This window comes from Macrobrachium nipponense, chromosome 44 (assembly GCF_015104395.2).
Source record: "Macrobrachium nipponense isolate FS-2020 chromosome 44, ASM1510439v2, whole genome shotgun sequence".
Taxonomy (NCBI): Eukaryota; Metazoa; Arthropoda; class Malacostraca; order Decapoda; family Palaemonidae; genus Macrobrachium; species Macrobrachium nipponense.
The window spans coordinates 21,060,830-21,088,008 of NC_087221.1; the positions used below are offsets into that span (position 1 = coordinate 21,060,830).

Genomic DNA, 27,179 nt, shown 5'->3' on the forward strand with positions numbered 1-27,179 from the left:
CCTCAGGTTAGCTGTGTATCTCTGCAATGACGAATGATTTTGTTAATCGTTTATGCTAAATTTTATTGTGAAAAGCTTTATTTTATTTACTATTTTGTTAATATTGTTCAACTAGACCGTCTCACTTGGCGCACTGAACACTGGCTCAATGAAGTTATTTTTTTTTCTATGTTGCATTTGAATGTTTTCATATTTTATCATTATATGTTCAATTTGTTGGGAAATTTCCTTTGTTATGTGAATTGTTATTGCTTTTACATACATACAGTAATATTTTAACACTTTTCTTCTCTCCTCAACATATCAAGCTCCCTCGTTCAGTCTCAAGTTACATAGGCTTTATATATTCCATTGTAGTGGCATCAGTAACCATTAGCAGTGGCGACACCAGATAATCTTTAATAAATCAATCAATCAATCAGTCTCAAGTTAGCTGGGCGTGATGTCACCGTAGTTACGTAAGATTTTATACATCTTTTGTGCTAAATGTTATATTGAAAGTTAAATTTTATATTAAATGCTTTATACTTTTATTTATTTTGTCAAATATAGTTATCATTAAACTATATACTGTAAATGAAAAAAAAAATTAATAGAGTTTAACATGTTGGACTCAGTAGGTCGTTGAATACAAGTATAAACTAGATAATCAGTCAGTATGAAGTACGAGCTTTTGTTCCAGAAACTACCAAATTTTGTAGAAAATTTCATTCGAAAAACGGAAAGTTCAACTTAAGAAACATTCGACAAAAGAGGTACCACTGTAATAGAAAAGTGTCCTAACCTCGGAATATCGTAAGCCAAACCTGACATAAGGCGGGGACTGGCTGTACTCAGTACAAAGCTTTTTTCATTTATACCCAGATCAGGCATGCGAGAGACGCTTACCATTTTGTAGGTCCCTCGCTTCCTCCACACAATCGTTGACGTTTCCCCCCTCCCAAGAATGGATTCTTGGATTTGCAATTATGTAAATAGCTACACTAGAAAGGAAGGAAATGCATCACATCACGTCACACAGCAGAAGGAATAATTCTGGACCAGAACTATGTTTGCAAATTGCAATGGTTTATAGTTAAAGCTGACGATGTATTACCTACACTTATATAATTTTATATTTTTGAAAATACACAGTAAAAATATATAAGGAAATACAGCATATTACATTTGTGATATGACTGTGATGAGTTCAAAATATCGAGATACATAGATATACTTATACTACTTTGATTTGATATTTTTTCTAAATGCGTCATTTATTATCGTAGCAAATTGGTACTTTCAGTAGGACATTAAAGTAGATTTCTCAAGTGATACAGACATTTTGCAACAATTTTTCGCTCGATGCCGCTCATAGGCCATCAAACTAAACAGTACCAACAACGGGCCTTTAACAGATGTTCATATACTAGAAAGTATTTTATGTGAATAATCCTCATCTTGAGGTATTTCAACAAAAGTCATATCTGAAAGATTGGCTTAGGCCTTTTGGCAATTATACTTGCATATAGTACAAGTTCTATATGTGATTGACTAACAGCCCTTAATCGGTATTTGATATTGCAGCCACTGAATTGAACTACGTATGTACAGTGTACCCCCGTATTCGTGTTCTTCAGATTCGCGGAATCGCACATTCGTGGATTTCTCTCGGGAACATTTCCCCGCATTATTCACGGAAAATTCGCTGTATTTTTCTATGAGAAATATCCACAAATTCCTGATTTTTTTAGCAATTTTATTATAAAATGCACTTTTTGTGATAAAACTATTAAAAAAACCAAGTATAAACATTCTTAGTGGGTTTTTCTTGAGTTTTAATTAACAAAATAGGCTGTTTTTAGCATTTTTATAGGGGTTCCAAACATTAACGGGTTCTAACTATTCACGGGGGTGTCTGGTACGCATCCCCCGTGAATACGGGGGGACCACCGTACTACTGTAATTTGGATACCATAAGATATTCATATTGCAATACATATCATATGGAGACCTTAGGCCACTATGTTTTTTAGCTTCGAGACCTGGGATAGCGGTCATTTTCCTAAAGACAGTCTAATTTTTCCTGAATATTTCTGTACAATTATGCAGTGTACAAGATAGCACTGCCCTTGACTGACAGGTTAATAGCAGTTTACTTAACAACTTGACAACATTTATGTTAATGCTTGACTTTCTTTACACATTGCTGATATAGTATATCATTGTAATTTCCTTGTAGAATTAAACCCTCAAATGCTCATCGTACTTCAAAATATAGAGAAGACTTCCAATTAGTTTTTTGTTTGTATGGTGTTTTTAGGTTGCATGGAACCAGTTGTTATTCAGCAACAGGACTAAGGCTTTACGTGACCTCTGAACCACGTCTTCAAATCAGTTGTTTAATGGCAGCTTTGTTAAGCTGTTTGTTGCATCCTATCTGTGACTTTTGTCTGTAGGATTTTTTTTTCCCACAATTTTTGTTTTCTACATAGGACAGTTAACTCAATGTAATAAATCCTACAGCTAACATGAACTTTAAACTAAGTCAAAATGTTTGCCCAAAAATAATGTCTCGCAATTGTACTGGTATCTTTATAGTACTAAATATTAATGACACTCACTCACTCACTCACTCACTCTCACTCACTCACTCACTCACTCACTCACTCTCTCTCTCTCTCATAAAATAAAATAAAATAAAAGAATAAACCCAAAAGACTGGCCAACCTCTGATCCATTAAGGAGATCTGGTATTTTGCAAATTATCTCCATATTCATGCAGTAACATGTAACCATATCAAAGCTTTAGTCAAATTTTCATGTAATACTTTATGGTACAGATACTGTTGTTGAGATGTGGTTGCAGCATCTTAGGATGGTAACACTGCTGTATTGAATATCAATGATTTGTTGGTTTCAAGTGTCTATTCTCATTTAATAGAAAATGGCATGTAATTAACTGGTGTCAGATATGTTCTATCTTCATTTATTTTATATAGTCTTCTGGGGAATTTATAACTTGTGAAGTTGAAGATTTTGCAAAATAGTGATTATGAAGTAATTATATGTATAGTTCTGAAATGATAGACTTAAGAAAGGAATATTTCTTAAGGAAAGGCTTTAAGGAAGGCATGGCTTATAAGGTATAGGCTAAGAAAGGTGCTGTTTCAAGTCGAGGCCAAGGATAAGTTGCTAAGAGGAAAGGATACAACCTAGAATTCAGTGTTAGGGAAGGCCAAAGTTGGACCTTATATTCCAATGGAAGACTTCAGGGACAGATTTTGTAGAATATCCTAACTATGAATCTTTTTCCTTTAGTTTATGTTTGTAGAAATGAATACGTACATATTTTCATTACTGCTTTATTTTAAGGGCAATATTTAAAAGGATTCTTAATAGGGTGATTTTAATAGAATATCGAGGGAAGGTAAAGTTTTTTAAAGGGGCTGCGGTCTTCAAAAAGTGTTAATTCAATGAATGCCTGGAAGGGGTCAATTTGCCAATTTTGTTTTTCATCCTTTGCTTTTTCATCCTTTGCAATATGACTTCTGTTGAAATACTTTTCAAGTTGAAGCAGGACTTCTCCCACTGGGCTGCAGCTATGATCAGGGTCTGGCTGGGGAAAGAGAGATGGATTTAATATCCTTATTGAATCAATTTATGTCAGTGGAAGTCATCTTCAACATACAGCAATTATACATACTCCCATTGTTAATGTTATACATACATTACGATAGTTGACTTATGATCTGGTTGATATTTTACATAACTAACTTTACTGATTCTTTTGCAAGACCAAATAAACTGTATCCTGCAAGTAAAGGAGACTGAATAAAATTAAAGTTTTTTTTTTTTTTTAATAGCAGAACCCATGGTATACAGAAATAAACTTAAAAATCAAAGTAGAAAAAGTACACTACCATACCACAGTAATCTATTCCAATGTTCATTTCTGGGCTCAGCCTGTGTCGCTCCATGAAATGCTTCCTTTTGTAATCATTTCTAAGGTAAAGTATTGCTACAAATACCAGAGAAAAACTAAAATGGTAATGCCAGAGTATACTGGCTCGGTCACCTTTAAATAAAGGTGTCGGTATGGTATATGGGGCGAGTGGAAACCACTACCAGAGGTCCCTTGCCATTTAGCCTCTTCCTTCCTCAATATCCTTCGTCTACAGAGGAGCCGATCTAAGGTCCCACTTAAAAATCAAAGTAGAAAAAGTACACTACCATACCACAGTAATCTATTCCAATGTTCATTTCTCCCATTCCAATGTTCACATGACTCTATAAGATTGAATGAGGCAGATTTAATGTGAAATATGAATACATGTCGAGGTCAATGAGAGGTCATTGACAACAAACAAATTCACATTAAAAGCAAAAGTTGGCAACATTCTTCAACAGCTGTAGAAGACTGACCATACTTTACCGATCTATACTAGAAACCAATAGGAAGACATCAAGAGAAATGTGATTTAAATAGACATAAGATACAGTTATAATTATCCCCTGAAAATATACTAATACTTAACAGGTGCCTATAACACTTAATTTCAGTATACAAAGATGAAACACATAAGCTAGGAAGAACAGGAGCTTGGTCTCCTCAAATGCTATCACCTAGACTGTTTTAGTAATTATAAGCAATAAATGCAACTAATAAAACAATAAACCAAGAGCCTCAAACAACAACCAAAACCACAGACTGAAAAGGGATCTTGCCATTTAGTCCACTCAAGTTACTCAAAGTTATATCTGAAAGAATAGTCTCATGAACAGCAACGGTCCTCCATAGCCAGTCGGCAGAAAAATTTAAATGATAAAACATGATAAAACAGAAAATAAATTTTTAGAAATTTGTACTGGAATTGGTCACTAAAGCTTGGCAACATGCTAGCTTACTGATGGTTAAAGGGATTAAGTGAGGGAATACCCTTCACTCACTGACTGTTATATGATTATGGGTTATGCTACTTGAATGGTTACTTCCCTTTATAATTTAAATTGATAATAACTATGTTGTGGAGTTAGATCCCTTATTAAGTAACTATCATTTGTAACCTAGAAATTGTTTAAAGCACATTATCATTGTAAGTATAACTGATATTGACATAGAAACTTTTATGTATAATGTGACTACATTTATTTAGTAACAATTTTGAATTAATTATTACATATCTGTAATGCATACTTAAATTAGCAGTTATTTCAATACCTTTCATTTGTGTACTTTCAAACTACGTTCATTGTTGCTCTCAATAGAGTCAAGCAAATAGACGGAGTTCTTATATAAAAACAGTACTTGTTCTCCAAAGATGCTGATTGTGAAGTGCCCGATCCCTGGCTGTACATATGAAACTGATGACCTGGATGCTGCCATTGTCATTGCACTAATCACGGGCCATTTGATGATTCTTTCACTAGGACCATCCACTAAAGCTGAGAAAGTAAAATAGCCAACAAACTCGCTGGCAGGTACAAGTGAGGACTGGGTGTACGAATATATACGTTGCTGCAAAAGAGGGATTTTGACGAAGGAAAAATCTATTTTTGGGCATGGGCCCGTGTCGCCCAGTGAAACATCCTTTCATTTCATATTTCTAAGGTAAATAATACGAACATTACCAGAGAAAAATAAAAAGGGGATGTCAGAGCATTCTGACTCGCTCACCCTAAATAAAAGTGGGTGTTGGTATGGTACTGGGGCGAGTGAAACCACTACCACGGGCCTCTTGTCATTTAGATCTCTCCTCCACAAAATCCCCTTGCTAGAGAGAGCTGGTACACAGCCCGCGCCAGCAACTACTACTACTTGCTCACCCACGCCAACACCAGCGCCTCTAGCGGTCATCCTTGAAGTTAGAAGACCAAGCTTGGGCACAAGGGTGGGAGAGAAAAAAGGGGGGGATTTCACTGGGCGACATGGGCCCTTGCCCAGAAATAGATTTTTCCTTCGTCAAAATCCCTTTTCTGGGCTCAGCCCGTGTCGCTTCGTGAAATAGTACCAGAGAATTAGCACAAGCTTGGGGAAAAGGTAACAGTATAAGGTAATAAGAAAACACGAAAAAACATAAGATAAGTATAATCTAGATTAAATATTACAAAGTTATCGTATAAATACTTAAACTAACTTATAGTAACTTATGTTAGCCTTAAAATAAGTAACAAGGAATTAACAGTATACTTATGCTAACTTACGATAACTTAAAACTAGAATAATACATTATATACAGTTGTGAGTAACCCTAGCATAAAAATAAGGGAAAACATCACGATATAGCCTTTTGGCAGCTAAGGCTCGAATCAGGGTAGAGCCTGGTGGCAGGATCACAGGAAAATTGTTATTGAGGCAGGTAGAAAGGAGATCTGGATCTATGACTAAAACTACTTAGGCAGTGTCAGGAGAAACTGTGTTTCCCGCTGCCACTGCTGGAAATTTAAGAGATTCTAAGGATTTCACGTAGTGACGTCTGAATACTGTCGGCGACTTCCAGCCCGTATACTTCTTTAGATCATCGAAATTTATGTGTTGAAAATAATTAATTGAGGTGGCTACTGCCCTAATGTCGTGGGCTTTGGGGAATGAATCAGGGTTGGCTTGCTTGATACAGTATAGGATTTGTTGCCTAATTCCTTTTAAGGAAATAGTGCCACCTTTCTCTCTTATGAATAAGGGACCCGAGGACCTAGATGTCCCGGACAGGTAGGCTCATAAGGTCGTCACTGGACATAGAGAAGGGTCGTGAGGAAGAGGGAGGATCTTCCAAGGAGCCCATCTCATTAAAGGATCCTCATTTTTGGCCAAAAAACTACGGTCTGGGGATAGAAGAACTTCTCCTGACGGAAGAAATTCGATATGGCCAGAGTCTCTAGAGAGAGCCGACAGTTCAGATATCCTGGCTCCTGAAGCCAGGCTTAGCAGAAATAATGTTTTCCTTAGGAGTGGTATATACAGTGGACCCCCCGTATTCGCGTTCTCCAGATTCGCGGACTCTCACATTCGCGGATTTCTCTGGGGAAAGTTTCCCTGCATTATTCGCGAAAAATTCGCGCATTCGCGGTATTTTTCTATGATAAATATCCACAAATTCCTGGTTTTTTTGATGAATTTCATCATAAAATGCACTTTTTGTGATAAAACTATTAAAAAACCAAGTATGAAAAATTTTTAGTGGTTTTTCTTGAGTTTTAACTAACAAAATAGGCTGTTTTTAGCATTTTCATAGGGGTTCCAAACATTCGCGGATTCTAACTATTCATGGGGGGGTCTGGTACGCATCCCCTGCGAATATGGGGGGACCACTGTAGCTACATGAATTGTTGTCAGTATCTGAAGCCAGTTTGAGAACATCATTTAAGAACCATGAAACTGAGCTAGGTCTCTCTGATGGTCTGAGCCTAGCACAAGCCTTAGGAATAGACAAAAAATAAGAGTGTTAAGTCTATCTTAAAGCCAAACTGGAAGATTTTCTTTAAGGCTGACTTATTTTTAGTAATAGTACTAGCTGCTAAACCTTTTTCAAATAAGGATCTGAAGAAGAAGATAGCCAGATTAGTTGTCATGGTTCGAGATTCTGTTTCCTTCAGGAAATTTGCTAGCTTTTTAACAGCTGCGTCATACTGACGTAAAGTTGATTCTCTTTTATCTGATTCTAAGAAAAGGATATTTTGAGGATCAATATTTGCATCTCTTTTAGCCGCGAACTTCATGAAGTCCATAAAGTTACGGTTTTGAGAATTCCTGAGGAAGCGAACACAGTCCTCATTTGTACTTGTTGAGATAGCTTGGGATTGGGAATCCGTTGAAACCAGAGACCCAATTCCAGAAGAGGGAACCAGTTGCTCTTGGGCCAATTCGGGGCTACTAGAGCAACTTGCCCTTTGAAAGACCTGAGTTTGTTCAGGACTTTCAATAGAAGATTCACTGGAGGAAAGATGTATATCTTCTTCCACTGATTCCAATCTATGGACATGGCGTCTGTGGCATAAGCCAGAGGGTCCAGGTTGGGAGCCACATAGCATGGGAGCTTGTGGTTCGATTGTGATGCGAAAAGATCCACCTGGAGGCCTGGGACCTTTTGGCATATCCACTTGAATGACGCCTGTCCAGAGACCACTCCGATTCTAGAGGAACTGAGCGAGACAGGGCGTCTGCTATTACGTTCCTTACTCCCGCCAGGTGAGTGGAGGATAGATGCCATTTGTATTTGGCTGCTAGTGAGAAAATGGCTATCATGACGTGGTTCACATGACTTAATTTGGATCCTCCCCTGTTGATGCAGTGTACTACTACTGCACTGTCCAATACCAGCTTGATGTGGGATTTCTTGGCTGGTAGAAGCCTCTTCAATGTGAGGAATACTGCCATAGCTTCTAATACATTTATGTGAAGCTGGCGGAACTGAGGTGACCAAGTCCCTTGTACTTTCTTGAATTGGGAGTATCCTCCCCATCCGCTTAGAGAAGCATCCGTGTGGATAACCAACGCCGGAGGGGGAAATTGAAGAGGGATCGACTTGTATAGGTTCTTGACCTCCGCCCAGGGGCGGAGTCGTTTGCGGAGAATCGGCTGGATGGCTGACAACTTGTCACAAGATTTGTTGTTTGCTCTTGAGCGCCAGACCCGATTTATATCTTTCAGCCTTGCCTACAGCAGAACATCTCTAACCGATGCAAACTGGAGAGAGCCTAGGATTCTTTCCTGGTTTCTCCTTGATGTTAGTTTGCATTTGAAAAATTGCCTTGTTGCTTTGGCTATTTCCTTCCTTTTGACCAACGGAATTGACAGTGTGGGAGTTCAAGTCCCATTGAATGCCGAGCCATTGAAAGCCGGAGTCCGGCGTTAGCCTGGACTTGGTCTTGTTTATCTGGAACCCCAGATGTTCCAGAAACTGTATTACTTTGACCGTAGCTTTGTGGCATTCTTCGACGGTTGTTGCCCAAACGAGCCAATCGTCCAGATACGCTACTACCATTATTTCCTGGGATCTTAGTTGTTGAACTACTGATTCCGCCAACTTCGTGAATACCCTGGGGGCCACGTTCAACCCGAAGGGCATCACTTTGAAGGAGAATGCCTGGTCTCCCAGTCTGAAGCCTAGGTACGGGCGGAAGTGCCTTGCAATTGGAATATGATAGTATGCGTCTGTAAGATCGATAGGGGTGGTGACGGCCCCACGAGGAAGTAAGGTCCGCACCTGCGAGATAGTCAGCATTTTGAACTTTTCGCAACGAATGAATAAGTTTAGACGGGACAAGTCTAAGATTATTCTTCGTTTGGTTGAGCCTTTCTTTGGCACGCTGAACAAGCGTCCTTGAAACTTTAAATGCTTGACTCTTGATACTACCCCTTTCTGAAGGAGTTCTTGTGCATACTCCGTCAATTCCTTTGATGGTTTTTGAAGGAAGGTCTTGGATGGAGGAGGACCTTTGGTCCAACTCCATCCCAGTCCTTTGGACACAATACTTTGTGCCCAATTGCTGAATCCCCATCTGTGGCAATAGAGGATCAGTCTCCCTCCTATCTGAGGGTTCTCACTGACTTGGGGCAGGGCGTGATCCACGTCCTTCCCGGAAGTGCTTACCTCTGCTAGGTGCTCTTCCGCCTTGAAAGACTGGGTTGAAGGCCGGAGATACTGCGTATGAGGTAGAGGGCTGATTCTGCGAGGTCAGTAGGAGTATTGGTTGGGACTGGTTCTTGGAGGTGGAAGGTTGTACCATCTGGGACACCGGCACAGCATGTACCACCTGTTGTTGCTGAGCAGCCTGGAAAGGTGGGAACTTTCCAGTTTTTTCAGCTTTTTGGAAGCGGAGGAAGTAGGTTCGGGCTTCCTTTTAGCTGACAGGCCCCAGCGGACCTTAAGGCTCTGGTTAAGCCTTGTTGCTTTGTGCTGGACCTCGTTAACCACAGCCTCTGGAAAGAGGTCAGCACCCCAGATTGAAGACGCAAGTAGTTTATTCGGCTCATGATGAATAGTCGCTTCTTGCAGTACATGTTTCCTGCAGTTGCGTCTTGCTGTGGCAAAGTCGTACAGATCACACTGAACGGTGTGTGTCTGTGCTTTGGCCAGAAGCTTAAATAGAGGTTCCGTCCCGTACGTCACCGCGGCAACCTCCGTCATCACTAGGGCATTTAAGGTCCTCCCTAACCTAGTCCTAGCATCAAATTCTGCTTGGATGAGGTTATCAGAAAGTCTAGGGAGTCTCTCGCCAAATTGTGCTATTGCACAATCTGGCTTGAGCTTCCCTACTGTGAAAGTAGCTGGGAGATCCGCCCAAAGGTCTTCGGTTCCTGGAAGGAGGAGTGATGTTGGCTCCCGTCTCCCTAAGTTGGGGCATAGGCTCGTCTTTCATGGCGGCCTGTAGAGTCAACTCTGCTAGCTTTGTGGTGAAAGGGATAGGAGTTTCTCCCTCTGCCACAAAGATAGTAAAGGGGCTTTTGAAAGCCTGAAGCTTGGTGTTTACACACTCCCAATCTTCCAAGCTCCTGAGCCACTCCCTTTGGGCTTGATCCCGGCTGTAGATCACCGTTTCTTTCGGGATCCTATCCTCCCTTCTCATTGCCGTCTCTGTCAGACGAGCATAGCCAGTAAATGGTGGTTGGAGGTTGGTGGGGTGAAACTCGAAGTCTTCTAATCTTCGAGTACCGCAATCCGGCAACGTCAGCATGCCGTCTTTAAAGGGAGCGTATGATGAAACCCTCCATGGATTATTCGTCGAGAAGGAAGGAAGGGAATCATAGTCCGGCATGGGTTGCGCTGCCATGCCAGACTGTGGGAGAACTGCTGCGGGATTCTCCCTGAGGCCCGCCATCAGATTCTCTTGGTTTGTCAGTCTCTCCGAAATGCTCCGGATCGACTGACCTGACTCCTCGAACGAGGTGGAGATGTGCGAAAACACCTGTTCGAACTTGTCGTTAACTAGGTTTCCGACCAAGTTCCCCATTTGCTGCATTATATTTGCAGTAAATGCCTCGTTATCAAAAGGACTAGGGTCCTTGATAAACCATAGGAGTCTGGGGACGCTGTCCCTGTAGAAGTTGAAGGCTCAGGCTCCGTAGAAAGCTCGGGCCTTATCCTTTGAGGACTTGCCCCTGGACCCTTTTGGAGTGCGAAAGTAGACAGAAGACTTCAAACTTTTCTGCTCCGGGTGGTGAGCTGGAGACTTATGAGGTGCGGAGGACGTGGTCTTTCTTAGACGACGTCCTCTCTATGGGATCTTTAACTCCCCCGCTTCACCTTTAACCCTTCAGGGATAGCTTACGAAGTGGATTTCGGCAAACCAAAATTTAACCAAAATTTACTCTCCCGAAAAGCCTTTGAAGGAGGAAAAGAAGTAGGCAAGAGTTAATTATGGTGATGAAGATCCAGAAGGACCCAAGGGAATCCCTTGAGCCCCCAACAAACCTACCTCAACTAACAAGTTACCTGATTCACCTACCGCCATTGGCTCTAAATTCAGGTCCAGGGTAGCCAAATCGTCCGCGATCTCAGGATTGCCTTGGATCGCCAGCGCCTGCGCCACCTGCTGCTGAATGGCGGAGATGTAAGGGGCCGCTGCTGCCGGGTCGACGTATCCAGTTGATTTCCCGCCCGGGAAGAGGTGGACAGCCATACTCTTGTCCAGGATGTATGGCTGCCCCTTAGTCACATTCTTCCCGAACCCGCCGACCCAGGCCCTCAGGGTTGCTGAAGCGGCGTCTTTCACGGCGGTAGCCTGGAAAAGAGGGTCATTGTAGTCCTTACAACGAAGCCCCAAAGTTATATGATTAATTATCTAAAACTATATGTCATTTATATCTCTTATAGGATTGTTTGAATAATCAGTTATATACTTACGCCGGAGGAAAACTGCTCTACCAGATCGTAGCATATCGAGCAGGCTTCGTGGTGCCATACCGCTATGTCACCATAGCGGATGGCGCAGGGGGCGTGAGTCCGGCAGACCTCGTGGCCACAGGGGTCCTGCAATATAGCATTGCAGTCGGATTCCTGGCAATTGGTAGCCTGGAAGTGAACAGGTACATGAGTATCGGCGGTTACTAACAGGACTAGCCCGTTAAGAGATATACAGTGGTCCCCCCGTATTCGCGGGGGATGCGTACCAGACCCCCCCGTGAATAGTTAGAACCCGCGAATGTTTGGAACCCCTATGAAAATGCTAAAAACAGCCTATTTTGTTAGTTTAAACTGAAGAAAACCCACTAAAAATTTTCATACGTGGTTTTTTTTAATAGTTTTATCACAAAAAGTGCATTTTATGATGAAATTCATCAAAAAAACCAGGAATTTGTGGATATTTCTCATAGAAAAATACCGCGAATGCAGGGAAACGTCCCCCAGAGAAATCCGCGAATGTGTGAGTCCGCGAATCTGGAGAACGCGAATACGGGGGGTCCACTGTAATACTCCGCTATATGCCGGAGTGAAAAATTTTTGGCATTAGCCCTCTCCTGTTCTCCTGTAGAGATATGTCCGTGAGGCCTGGTATACTAGTCAGGTAGTTTCCGGGGCACCGGAGTAAGGAGTTTCACCAAACTAGCCACCAGTCTATACGCCGGGGTGAGGAGTACAAGGACGGCGGAGGAACATGAGAGGTTTAAGCCAGAAAAGATATAACAAGGATAGGCGGAGCGCAGCTCCGCCGTATAAAAATTTCGCAGGCAGGAGGAGAACCTGGTTGGTGAGCGGGCACTCCGCCGCCTTAGCGGAAAATACAAACAATAATGATGACATTGAAAGATAACAATAAGAGACAAATTTATATGTATATATATATATATATATATATTATATATATATATATATAGATTGATAGATAGATGCATGTAGTGGTGCTACTCCCCGTCACCCCTAGAAGAACTGGCGGGGCCAGCTGAGCCCGCCGCTGGCGCGGTGGGTGGGGTAGACAGGGGGGGGGGGGGGGGGGTGACCGGGGTAGGAGAGAGCTGAGGAGGGACCCGAGGAGGTCCGAGTACAAGCGAGCGAGGTGGCCAACCCAACCCGAGCGTACAAGAGACCCCCCATGGAAACCCAGGGTGAGAACAGTAATTAAGAGCCAGACTTCGGAATTCCCCCCCCCCCTCGCCCCTGAGACTCCCGTATCCTCTCTGGGGGGAGAGGAGGGGGGGAGGAGAGCTCGGGTGGTTGCCGTGGCAACCGTGAGCGAGCGCGACCTGCCTTCCCACCTGCGTAGGGGAGGGGGACTGAGCTGATGGCTCGTGGCGATCGTCTGGCCCACCGCAAACGTGGTAGGACCACGCGGACGGATAAACCAGGCGAACTAAGGTAGCCTAGGCTAGCACAAACCGTCTCCTACATGCGATATAAATAAAACACAGTTATCAAAATAGAAAGGAAGGGAATCATAAGACAAAGGGAAAGCAACGTCCTAGAGAAGCTAGGCTAATCTACCTGGAAGGTAGGAAGCCCAACTACTCGGGAGCTGGCCTCTGCCGATACGTAGAAACGGAGGGCGACGGCCAGGGTGGTAGGACTAAAAAGAGAGAGCGGGGCATTCAACCCCACATGCCTAACAGACCTAGACAAAGGCACATGCATGCATGAACACTGAGCTAAGACTTAAAGGCATAGGATTCCCATAAGTAAAATACAATTAGCACATCTTGCACCACATGTAGAAATAAGCATAAATACTGTGCAGACATAGCTACAACGGTATGGGAGACCGAAAGAGCTAGAACGAATCACACGAGGCGAGCCAGTATGGCGAGCCTGAAGCCATGTCGCAGGAGGCACCGTAATAATACCTAAAAACAGCGGTAAAACGGGTCCTAGCTGGCTAAAATTACGTGAAACACTTAGGCAGTACTTAACTTAGCTGCGGCGATGGCTTGAAGTTCCATGATACAAGAAAAAATCTAAATTGACAAGAAAAAATCTAAATTGAAAGCAAAAAAGCACTGAGAAAGAAAAAACATGTGCATTCAGGGTGCTACTAACGGAAAGGATGACCGCTAGAGGCGCTGGTGTTGGCGTGGGTGAGCAAGTAGTAGTAGTTGCTGGCGCAGGCTGTGTACCAGCTCTCTCTTAGCAAGGGATTTGGGATTTTGTGGAGGAGAGATCTAAATGACAAGAGGCCCGTGGTAGTGGTTTCACTCGCCCCAGTACCATACCGACACCCTCTTTTATTTAGGGTGAGCGAGTCAGAATGCTCTTACATCCCCTTTTTATTTTTCTCTGGTAATGTTAGTATTATTTACCTTAGAAATATGAACTGAAAGGATATTTCACGAAGCGACACGGGCTGAGCCCAGAAAACTGGAAGGCAGAGATAGTCATACAGCTCCTCGAATGTTGTGACAAGCCTCTTAGAAAATACCTTATGCACTCATATGGAGACAAACTTACTCAAAAAACAGCCATAAAAATACTGGCTGTTAGAGAAGAAAACCAAATGGTTGCCAGAGTAAATTTGGCAAACAAGCAACAAGATTATGATAAGACATTGAAGTTTCAGTGCTTGCATACGAGGCCAAGCCAGTGTATGAAAATGTATAATTCAGTGTCATCACCGTAACATTGATGTAAACCATACAGATGCCATCCTTCGTGATGTTCTTACTAAGGAACGGAGATTCAATTGGACTTACTTGGTAACCCTAATCAAGATCTGGGTTTAGAAGAGGTATTCAAGTTTGTTGAAGCAAAGGAGGCTGGAAAACACACTGCTTCAAGTCTGTTGGATTCAAATGCTGCAGCAGCTGCTAGCGATACATACAGAAAAAACAAAAGTGAAATACATAAGGACTAGTCAGAAAACTGCACTTAGTATGGAAAGAAGGGTCGTGGTGCAAGTGCCTCACATCGTATTTGACATTCCGTTTGCCCAGCATATGGACAAGTATGTAATTTATGCAACCGCAACCACCACATCAAGAGTGTATGCCGTAGTAAGGACAAACCAAAATTAACAAGAGACAACATCATCTCCAATGTTTCTACTGTGTCTGGTGCCTTATGCACATTTAGCAATACTATAAATACTTTTCATGATTCATGTATGTTAAGTGACTATGGTTTTGAACATGCTTTAGATATTGACCATCATATCTATGACAAACTTACGAACAGAGTAAAAAACGTTCAGCATCTCAAACCTTTATTGATGTTAATGCTAAGGTTACTTGTGGTGATTATTCAACCTTAGGCTTTGAATTGAAAAACACACACTTTCAGCTACTCACACACAGGATGTCAGAGTTGTCTCACCAGCGTGAAAGTTATCCACCAGCTAGGCTTACCCAAAACCGACCTTATTCCTGTGACAATGCAGATGCATTCTGCTACACATGCAATTAGCATAGTCAACAAAACTGCCGTTTCGACAGTTTCTGAAGCCAAACATGTCATTCAAGGGACTGATGAGCTTCAAGACCTATTCAATGAGTCAAAAGAGTGTAATAGCCTGTGAAACTGAAGGGAGTTAATTATTTTACCCTCAAAAAGCATTGGCAGTACCAGATGCCCTAAATTAAGCCAGGTACTTTGTACTGGGCTGTAGTTGGTTGGTCATTGCTGTTGACCACAAGCCGGTGCTGAAAGTGTTTGGCAACAGGTCCCTTGAAAACATCTCAAACTCATGCCTCAGAAACCTGAAGGAAAAGACTGCTACAAATTTCAGATGGTTCATAGGTGTCAAACATTATGCAACTGACAGTCTTTCCCGACATCCAACAGGCCAGCGGGAAAGGATGCTCCTTATAGATGACATAGCCTCAGTCCAATTCTGTATGCTTGACATCACCCTCAGTTCCTCATTAATGGACAGACACCATACACATGGCTTTGACGTATTGATAGACAGTAAGGTTGAAATTGCAGCAATCTCCTCTTTGAAAACCCTCAAGTCTGTTACATGGGATCGAGTTTGTCTAGCTACATCTAGTGACCCTGACATGCAAACCCTATTAAAAGCCATCGATTCGGGCATGTCAGACAATTGTCTGGAAATCTCCAAGTCCATCCAAGAAAACTTCCCTTTAGGGATCACTTACACAGGGATGGAGTGATCCTTTACAAGAATCGTGTTCTGGCCCACTTTCACTCAGGCAGGAGGTCTTGGACTCTACATTCTGCATATCAGGGTGTTACAGTAATGACAGCAAGAGCAGACTCATCCGTCTTCTGGCCAGGTGTAACCCCAGCCATCAGCAATTTGCTTGCATATTGCCAGCTATGCAATCGCATGCCCATCAAACCCCAATGCTCCCCAACACCCTGTTTGACCCTACCTACCCTTTCCAGTGCATATGCCCAGCTTTTTTTCAGTACAAAGGTTGCAACTACTTATTGGTGGAGAAACTCCAACTGGCCTATAATTGAATGTGCACATGGTGGAGCAGGTGGTCTGAATGCCTCCATTATAGTACCTTCATCACATTTGGCATACCTCATGAACTGGCATCAGACAGGGGTCCAGAGTTTACCACCTCTTAAACTTTGAAGTTCCTCAATGACTTGGGGGAGGGGGGGTACATCATCGGTTATCATCAGCGGCCTTTCCTCATAGTAATTGTCATGCAGAAGTTGGGGTAAACACTGTAAAACACCTTATAATGGACAATACAACACCAGATGGAAGTCTTGAGACGAATCCTTCTAACAGGCCATTTTACAGTGCAGAAACACACCAAATAGACACCAAATTGTCCCCAGCAATGTGTAGTCGGCCATCCCTTTCAGGACTTCATACCGATCCCACCCGGTCATTACCAACCACATGCTATTTGGCATGAAACTTTGACATTGCGTGCGGCAGTGCCACATGAAAATAGCAGAGGCTAGAACAACATACGAAACTATTACCTACATTGATCGTAGGGGATCATGTATGTATACAAAACCAGGGGGAAGATATATGATTATGGTCTATGCTATTTGAATGGTTACTTCCCTTTATTATTTATATTCATAATAACTATGTTTTGGAGTTAGTTCCCTTAAGAAACTTTCATTTGTAATCTAGAAATTGTTTCAAGCATATTATCATTGTAAGTGGTAATCTAGAAATTGTTTCAAGCATATTATCATTGTAAGTGATATTGACATAGAAACTTTTATGTATATGTGACTACATTTATTATCTATTCAGTAACAATATCACATTGTTTCATATCTGTAATGCATACTTAAATTAGCACTTTTCCTTCAGCATCAGGAACACAGTGGGATAACTGAGGTGGAGATAAAATGCTTTCTGTATTCCTAGAAAATATTACTAATTACTTTTAAAAACTTATTTGTTCACAGAAATACAAACCATAGCCTGTTATGTAAGAGACTTACTCCTTAGACAAGAGGTTCTCTCAACCAACTGGAAGTTGAAATCCACCCAGAAATGTTACGATCCCAGTCAAGTATGAGAGTAAGGGGGGCAATGTCTCTTTTAACCTTCCATTAAGTCTGTCATATGGAGGCTAGGGTGGTAAGGCCCTGAGCCCAATCAAGCATGTCTAGTCTCACTCAATAAAGGTTAGTTTGAAGAACTATGAGCTATCTACGTAAGTGGTATAAAAGTCTGGCTAACACAGGTGCAGAGTATAGTACTACTGCTGTCTCTATAACTTGTTAAAAGGAGATGTGGATTACTTGTATATTGTAGCAAAATCCAGCAGACACTCAGCCTGAGCAGCTGCTCCATGTACAGAGAACATAGAAAGAAGAGCTCAATCTGTCAACATTAATCCTAAGATTTACATCCAACCAACACTGGCATGATTCTTTTCTGTGCAAATGGATTTAAGGAACTACGCAACCTGCTAAACAGCAACCACTTACAGATGACATACTCCAGGTAGAATGTGGTCTGATGAGCTTCAAGACCTATTCAATGAGTCAAAAGAGTGTAATAGCCCTTATCTGAAAAATGAAAATAACAGTTCTTCCAAAAGACAAGGGACAGGCCCTACACCACTGATTTTGAGCTCTCACCTAATCTAGACAACTGGTGTCCTACTTTTAAGAATTGTACATTTGTTTCATGAATTCCTGATGCCAGAAAAAAAAAGGGTTTTCCTTGACACCTTATGCTGTCTAGTACTGGTGAAAACTCATCAACACTGGTCAAATACAATGGGGGGTCATTCATTAGTCAGCAGACTTGTCAAATACAACTGAAGGTGAATAATCTAAAGGGCCCCATACACTGAATGACTGTCTGAACAATTATCATTATCGACACAGACACACTATTCTGACAGTATGAACGATCTCTGCACCGATTTCAGTCTGAAAAAAGATTTTGTCTCTGGAAGACATGACATCATCTCTAGAAGAGATGTGCGCAATAGCATTTATATTGGCAGACAAACACACACATTGAATGATCTGTGTATGACAGACTTAGTCGCAAGCCAGCTACCTGGTCTTGACAGATTCCTGCTAAGATCATTCAGACACGAAACTCTGCCCACTTTTGCATTCAGATAAGCCCATACACAATGTTTTTGCAAAAGATACAGACAATTGTTCATACAATTGTTCAGTGTTTGGGGCCCTTAACCCTGGATAGGTTAGCAGGGTCGAGCACAACCCGAAGGGCATTTCAAAAAAAGTTGTTTTTCCATAAACCATCATCTATCTCGAATCTAGGTGTGATCGATCTGCAAGAGGATAGCAGAACACACACTACAATCATGTCAAAACTTGCATTTGCCTTGCCTTTGTCCTTCCCCCTTTTCTGAGTAATAGTTTGTTTTGAATATGTGTGGGATACAAAGGCAAAGTTATCAAGTAGTGATATCCTGTCTAACACTGATGACTCTGGGATAGTTTTATATTGTTGGCATGCATAATGTGTGTGCACATTATGCATGCCTTGGTTGTGGCTGAGAAGAATTATATTGCCAATTATTCCAATTTTTTTTCAAATGCCAATTTCTCAGTTTTGCTTTTTTTTTCATTTTTCATCAACAATGGCCAGCAGGCAGTATTCTCTGGGGATGGATGTCATCAACTTACTTCTAATGAAATTATAAAGTGATTTGGATGATAATTTAGAGGTTGTTGATAACTCTTTATGGCAAGAAGCCAAGTTTGTGGACCGAGAGTTCAACGCAAGGGGAATGACCTCGAGATTATTATGACCAGCGTTGCCGAAATGCAGATTTTCCCCCCCAATTTGCCGAGAAAAAACTCTACGGATGGAGAACCCAGCTTTCAATGCCGAGAAGAGGTCAGCCTCCGCGTTCATGCCGAGAAAAACTCGGCATTCTTCAAGGAGATTGATTTATCTTCTTAAATAAATTGAAATACTTTTTTGATATTTAGCGCTCATGTGTTTATATGTAAGATCAAGCTAAAAATTATTAGTACTGTATTATTATTACAAAATATATTTGTAAATGGTTGTTCAAGAGACTTCACTGTAATATGTTTAGGCAAGGTTGTGGCTGCCAATAGTGGAAGAAGAGAGTCTTCTTGAATCTTTTTACATGTAATCTCATGGTAATAAAAATTACATATAATAAGTATACATATCTTGATTCAACTTGTATTTTTACTTATAGTTAATTGTACTAATGAATTTTTCTCTGGCCTAGAATTTTAATTTTGAGGGCACATATCCATTGTGGTCCTATAAAATTGTACCTCAAGATTAAAAGGCCACACAGCTTCTCGTCTTGCACATCTGTTGCAACGAGCATAGGGTAACACAGGGTCTTCCATAACGTAATTCAAACCAAAAAAAAAAGGTAGATCTGTAAAACTAGCAGGATTGAAATAGCTGTAACTGTTGTAATTGTAATGTTATTGAATTTAATGAGTTACATGGTTGTAAAGTAATTGTAAGTTATTTGATATTGTTTCCATTCATGGAATTATAATTGTAATTTGATGATAAGACAGGTGACTACATTATAACTGACATGAACCGCATGTAATTATTCAAAGCCAGTTACCAGTGGCGTAACTACCATTCCATCAGTAAGGAATCCAGGAGGAGCCAAGCTACATTATGGGGGAGGGGGGCCCCAAAGAAATTAACATAAAATTAGTATATAAAATCTGGAATTAGTAAAATATATTCTCAAATGTATTTATACCCTGATATATGAAGAAAAATAATAAATTTAGAAATGATTATACCTTTATTTAAAATTGTAATCTTTGATTTTCAATTAATTTTTAACTTTAAAACTTAATACTTAGCTACAAGGAGAATTTTAACTGAGGAGGGGAGGGGGTAACTTAATACTTAGCTACAAGGAGAATTTTGACTGAGGAGGGGAGGGGGTCAAGCATCTGTCTGGGGGTGGGGCTTTAGGTCCCCTTGTGTCATAACTACGCAGGCTTAAAATAATCCCTATGATATATTAACCTTAGCATTTATTTCTTTTCATGGAGCGATTTTAGAGACTTTGTAAGCTTGAGCTATCATCTTTCAGTATATTTCACAATGTTTATAAAATATCTAGTTCCGGATATATTTCTTATATGATACAACATGCATGGAATGATTTCCCACGATGGGATTTCAAAGCATGTTGATTGTTTATTTCATATGGAACAATAAAACACTAAATTTGGGAGCCAGACTTGCTGATTATTGTGATAAATGATAACTGACCTCGGGATTTGCACAGTAGGCATAACTTTCCCAAATGTTCCAGTTCATTTAGAAAATATTTCAAAATTGGATGGAATTATTTATGTAACTGCTATTTCTGGTAATCATCTTAGAAAGCCCCAATTTAAGTTTCCTAATGTCTTGCACAATTACTACTATTTTCTGACTTTCATTTTCAGATTCTAGCTTACAATGGCTGCAAAACTAAAATTTTGTGATGCTTGGCTCGTGAATGAAGATTAAAGAGGATGGTTGAAGAAAGTAACAGGAAATATTGAAAAAGCATATTGTGAAGTATGCCAGAAAACACTGAGAGCCAAGATAACATCAATCAAGAGGCACAAATCATCTAGGATACATTCAGTGAATCAAGAAAGAAGAGGAGTTAATCAAACAGCACCAGCAAGCGAGGAAGCTCCACGAGATGACGAGTCAAGATTTACGGAGAAGGTTACAAGAGCGGAAGTAAGATGGCAGCTTTTTTAGCAGAGCATAACATCACCATGAATAATGTTAATCATCTTGTGGATTTATTGAAATATCTTTCCAGACTCTCCGATTGCCCAGTCTGTAACCTTAAAGAGAATAAAGGCGACTTATGTTATCAAAGAAGTGGGCCAAATAACAACAAGACTTGATTAAATCTCTGAGGACAACCAAATTTTCTATAATAATTGATGAAACCACAGATGTTAGCACATCAAAATTGTGTGCAGTGGTAGTTAAATACTTTCATAATGAATGCATCCAAACAAAGTTATTAGACCTTATTAACATTTATTCTTTATCTGACGACAATGGTGACATAGGATCAACAGGCCAAAATCTCTTTAATAACTAACTTGCTAGCAGAAAATGATATTCCTTTAGAAAATCTCATAGGTTTTGGGCAGATGATGCCAGTAACATCATGGGCCCCCATAATTCTTAGGTAAGTAGGCTGAAGGAAGCAGCGCCTGGAATTACCATCTTAAAATGTGCCTGCCATTCCATTCATCTCTGTGCCTCAAATGCTGCAAAAACCCTACCAAGACACTGTGAGGATCTAATAAGATCAATATACACATTTTTTTTGTTCTCACAGCGCGAAGAGAATGTCGGAATTCAAGACTTGTCATACAAAACCACACAAGATTCTGTATGCATCTCAGACTCAATGGCTTTCTCTTCACTCGGCTGTCTCTCGAATACTGGAGCACGGCAACCTTTAACATTATATTTTAACAATGAGCATTTGGAAGAAAGGCTATCAACCTGCAAAACCATATATGACTCATTGCAAGATCCCTCAAACTGCATATATTTTCAGTTCTTAAATTTTATTCTTCCATATTTCAACAATTTCAACAAGTTATTTAAAAAAAAGTGAACCTACCATTCATTCATCTTCTGTACAAGAAAACAAAGATTTTATATAAAGACATTTTAAGATTTTATTACTCACCCAGCAAACTGACTGATGACCAGATAAATTCAATCAACCCAAATGATGAGAGAAACTTTAAACTTTTAAAGCAAGTGTTCTTAGGGGCCAAAGTTCTTGATATATTACAAGAGCCACAAATCACCAAATAAAGGACTCATTGCCGATGTGACAAAGAGATGTAGACAATTCATGATCACTGCTTGCATTCAAATAAAAGAAAGATTCCAGTTAGATTCTAAAATACTCAAAGCATGCAGTGCACTGAGTGTATAGAATTGTACAAATAATAACCTTTTGGAGATTATACCAACAGTGTCAACATTAGCTGCTGAGGTACCAAGGATATATTCTGATGACATAGAACAACTGGATTATGAGTGGAGACATCTCCCCAACATTGAGTTTCCAGAAAAATCTAAAGGCCTCTCATTAGTCTGGAAGAACTCTTTATCTATATATCAAAATTAAGAGATGAAAATCAAGAATTGGGATTCAAGCTTTTGCCTACCTTTATTTTCAGCATATTATTTTTACCAACATCTAATGCGGACGCAGAAAGAATATTTTCCAAATTAAATCTATTCAAAACAAAAATAAGGAATAAACTTTCTCTGTCTTTTCTGGTGACAGATTACATGAGCTTTTTGGTGACAGATTACATGAGCTTATGTCAATAAATCATGACGTACTGTAGAGATAGAGAATAACATTTCTGATATGAGAGTAAATTACATCTTAGTGCAGATATTTTTACATAATTCCATTCTAGGATATGAGTTTATTCTATAAAACAATTAGCCTTTTTCTATTTAATTTAGGTACCAAATTAATTCGTGAAATTTTGACATTTTTTTGGCCAAAAAAACATAACCTATTTTTTATCTTTTTTTATTTTGACCTCTATAGGTTCGACACCTTTTGTGGCAGTCACTTATTATAAATAGTATTTTTAGGAAGGATTCCCTCAATTTGTGTGTGTATATAGCATATTTTGTATTTTTTGTAAATATATTCGTAAATTATTGTTTTGAGACAGATATAACAGTATACATCTCAGTGCAGATCTTCTAACATAATTCTGTTCTAGGATAATATAAGTTTATTCTATAAAAAAAAATTAGCCACTTCCTATTTCATTTAGGTACCAAATAAATTTGTGAATTTTTTTTTTTGCCAAAAAAACTCGCCCTTTTTTTCTCATTTCAGATTTTGACCTCTATGGGTCCGACACCTTTTCTGGCTATCACATATTGTAAATAATAGTTTTAGGGAGGATTCCTTCAATTTTTGTGTGTATATAACATGTTTTGTATTTTTTGTAAATATTTTTGTAAAATATTTTTTTTATATACTTATTTTTTAAATATATTTGTAATAAATATTTAATTTGTAGATGGGTATGATTTATCTTCTCAGTAGTGTTCGGCAATGGTGAAATTGATTTTAGAAATTAAAATATGCAGCATAGCTGCAGTTTTTGAATTTTCACAAATTTTTCTGGGCACTTGGGTCGAGCTCGACCCCACAAACCTTTAAAGGGGCACCAAAATAGCAATACCTGTCCAGGGTTAAGAGTCCTCTGGTAATATAAAATCTATGTGGGATGTCAGCGGCGTGGGAAGGAGCTTGCTAGATCAACTAGAAAACAAGGAACTCTTTGGCCCAGAAAAAACACAACTTATTTGGCTCAAAATACCATGGGTAAGCTGGGACCATAATAACCTAACTAATGATCTCCCTTCAGGAGCACATCTGAGGATAAGCTCTATCAATAAGATCTAAGCTAGGTGTGGAACCATAGAGGCTTCCATAAGATTAATCATGGTCACATATGAGTATAATAATCTCATGAAAGTACCATTCCAATTTGTCTTGCTAGGGTTCCTGGAAGTGAAGAACTATCTGGTCCCTTCAGACCCTCGGCAGCAAATAAGAGCAAAAGAATCGGCCACGAGAAACAGGTCTGGGTACCCAGCTCATCACTGGATGAGAGTATGTTATGACCGTATGACCCCTTCACCTTACTAAGTGTGCCCTTGCCAGACAAAGGGGGGGGGGGAATTGTCAGGGTAGATGTTTAGGAGAGATATACAACAGATATTGCTTTCCTGGCTAATTATCAGACATTACAATAAAAAAATTATTTCAATACAAGTTTTATAATATGTACACTCTGCAAGGAAACTTAGGATACAGTTTTTTAAATCTTCGGACATATAGCTATTGTTCAATAATGCCACACCTGGCAACTCTTGAAAGGGGGCGGAACTTCAAAATCATAGCGTTTGTTGCTTTCTAGATTTCCATCAACTTTACACCATAAAGATTCTGTTGAGGTCCTATAATCATTTATACCTGAATATAGAAACAGGTTTTATATTATTTGTTAATGTTGGTTTGGTAATGTCAGTTCAGGGTAGAATATCGATCATCCTTTTTTAAAACCTACTGTGAAACCTTATTTATAAGTAATGTTTGACACTAAACTGACGTAAAATTCATATGTAATTAAAGACGGATCTTAAACAATGAGAGAAAAGGTTTTAAAATTTGGGCAGTACTTGTGAAAATCATGAGGAACAATACAGTAAAGAATGAAACATGATGATAGGGAGAGAGCGCGCAAGCATAGGCCTATCGATAGAGATACTTAATTCATTATATTTACTTTGAGAGGTTAAGTGATAATATTTTTTCAAATGTTTCAAAAGTAGAGAGAGAGAGAGAGAGCATAGGCCTATCTATAGAGATAATTAATTCATTATATTTACTTTGAGAGATTGAGTGATATTTTTTCAAATGTGTTTTTAAAGTAGAGAGAGAGAGAGGAGCAAAATCTGCTCGTGTGAAAACTTAGGCTTATTTGTAACTACGTACTTAATTTCATTATATTTTCTTTGGGAGATTTGGTGGTAATATATATAGTTTTAAAGTATGTTTTAGAAGTGAGAGAGAGAGAGAGAGAGAGAATTATGGTCCTGCATGATATGATATGACTGCGAAGATCGTGCTGCAATACGCTACATAAAATTTGAAGGATCATAATATTCAAGTTAATTCTCAAAAAAATTCATACCCTAATCTTGATTACATTCGACAGTTGCCGTAGCATTCAAAGATTGTAAAAAGATGTGGAAAATTTTAGCCACAGGTGCAGTCATTCTTGCTTCCTTGATATAGTCTTTACTTTTGAAAATCAGGTTTCATCCACAAATCATTCACGAAAAAAGCTGTGTTAAGTAAAAATATTTATTACCAAAAATAACTCAATATGTATTGCACAGACAATTAAAGTTTTATATCGTGGGAGATCTTTCAGCCTCGTGGTAAAGAAATGCAGTCATGTAGGGCTGTAGGCTACTACGAACTGCTTTGTAATGGGAGAATATAGCCAGAAAATCTTTGAGCTGACGTGCTACTTAAACTTTGATTAAGATTTATGTTTAAAGACAGTAGCTTTGTAAACAGCAACTAGCATTCGATCCATGCCAACGTCAAAGTAATCAAAGTGTGAAATCCGTTACGTTAGCCCAAGCCCAATACAGTAGAGGTCAGACGGAGAAGAGATTACGTGGCCGACAACCACAACTTAGGGTAGATGTGGCCCACGAAATTTGTCTCGGCCGTTTCTCGCCGACTGACCTATACTATATTGGCCTTGCGTTAGCCAGTATCCAGTGACTTGCGCTTTCCTGCTCGAAGTTCTAAGGCTCCTCCTCACATCATAGAAAACGCTCTTGTGGATGCAACTAGATTTGTTCAACCTACCTTAGCCGTCGGAACATTGAGTGCCATTGACGTCAGCAAACTTTAATTGCTTTGGAATACAAACATAAGTTTGTAGAAACTAAAATAATTGCATTCACCACTTACGATCATGCAATATATCCCCGTTCATGAAGCAAACCGAGTAAATATTGTCGTCGTGATACATAGTACTAACATCAGAAATTCACATTCTATCTACCAGATCTCTATGAATGAATCCATCTGAGAAATTCCAATTACTTCGGACATATATCGTGTTTTTAAGTATCTGAACGGTTTTGTTTTGCAGTTTTAACTTATATGATATAATTTGCAGTGTATTTTCATATTCTAGAGTAAATTTAGCGATATTATGTCTTTTCAGTAAAAACAAATGGGAAATTGGATGAATGAAAGCTAATGAAAATTGTATCTTCAGTTTTCTTGTCGAGTGTACATGTATTGTTAATTTTGCTTGCTTGTCAGAAACATTGGCTTTTCACTCAAAAGATTTTTCCTAAAATTTAAAAAAAAAAAGTTTGTCCATAACTGAAGTTACATTATGTGACTTTTGCGTAGTTCTGCCACTTAAAACTTAAAAATAAGCATAAAGTTTAATACTTTTACAATTACTTTCAATTCAAGACCAGTATATTGACACAAATCACTGGGAAGTTAAAACACGTAAATTATAACGATCCATTTTTAAATACGTCGGTTACAATCTTTAAATAATTCATATGGGAAACTCATTGACATGTCTACAAGTGATAAAACAGAATTTAGTAAGAAACTACAGTGGGGCATCGCTTATTCACGGATCCAGTTAATCACGGGTTTTTTCTTGGACCGTTTCTCATGTTACATCACTGGTATGAATCGCTGCATCACGGGTTTGTTGTGTTGCGTATGCGATGTTTTTCGGTAGGCTAACCCTCGGCCGTGGTCCGATAACTACCAACATTCATTTAAAGACTCATATAATGATATTAACTGACAATAAAGGTAATAAAACCATTTCTCACCATAATATATTATTGTCCTATCTTCGAAATAAATAGCCTATTCAAGGTTTTTTATGTAAGACGTTCATGGTAGGCTAAGCGAGTTGCAGGTGCGATAACCACCAACGTACACAAACATTCACATTATGATATTAACTGACAATAAAAAGGTAATAAAACCATTCTTACCATATGTATTATAGTCATATCTTCATAATAAATACCCTATTCAAAGAATAATTCCACATCATTGCACTCAACTTATCGTCGGAGTGGCCAGCCACAAAATGTAAGCATATACCTTTACGTACGAAAATGGTTTATGTATACGGTTGCGTTCAAAGCGACATTTTTGTTGATAAACTTTTAGAAATTTTAATAGTAGTGGTAGTGTAATTACAGTAGTAATAACATAAGGCTAAAAATTA

The 27,179-nt window shown here is 39.5% G+C and overlaps 2 long non-coding RNA genes across 7 annotated transcripts in view; one reads left to right on the top strand and one right to left on the bottom strand.

Annotated features, from left to right (window-relative positions):
• Window positions 1–23,548, top strand: part of LOC135204079 (uncharacterized) — a 67,921-nt gene extending 44,373 nt beyond the window's left edge. The window contains exon 4 of one of the 4 annotated variants that reach the window (XR_010312094.1): window positions 23,207–23,548. This is a non-coding gene — a long non-coding RNA (uncharacterized LOC135204079). The other 3 variants (XR_010312093.1, XR_010312092.1, XR_010312091.1) reach the window with 3 other exon arrangements.
• LOC135204078 (uncharacterized) overlaps window positions 3,337–27,179 on the bottom strand; it is a 105,867-nt gene continuing 82,024 nt past the window's right edge. For 2 of the 3 annotated variants that reach the window (XR_010312089.1, XR_010312087.1), the window contains exon 6: window positions 3,337–3,598. This is a non-coding gene — a long non-coding RNA (uncharacterized LOC135204078). The remainder of the gene's footprint in view (window positions 3,599–27,179) is intronic. The other variant, XR_010312088.1, reaches the window with a different exon arrangement.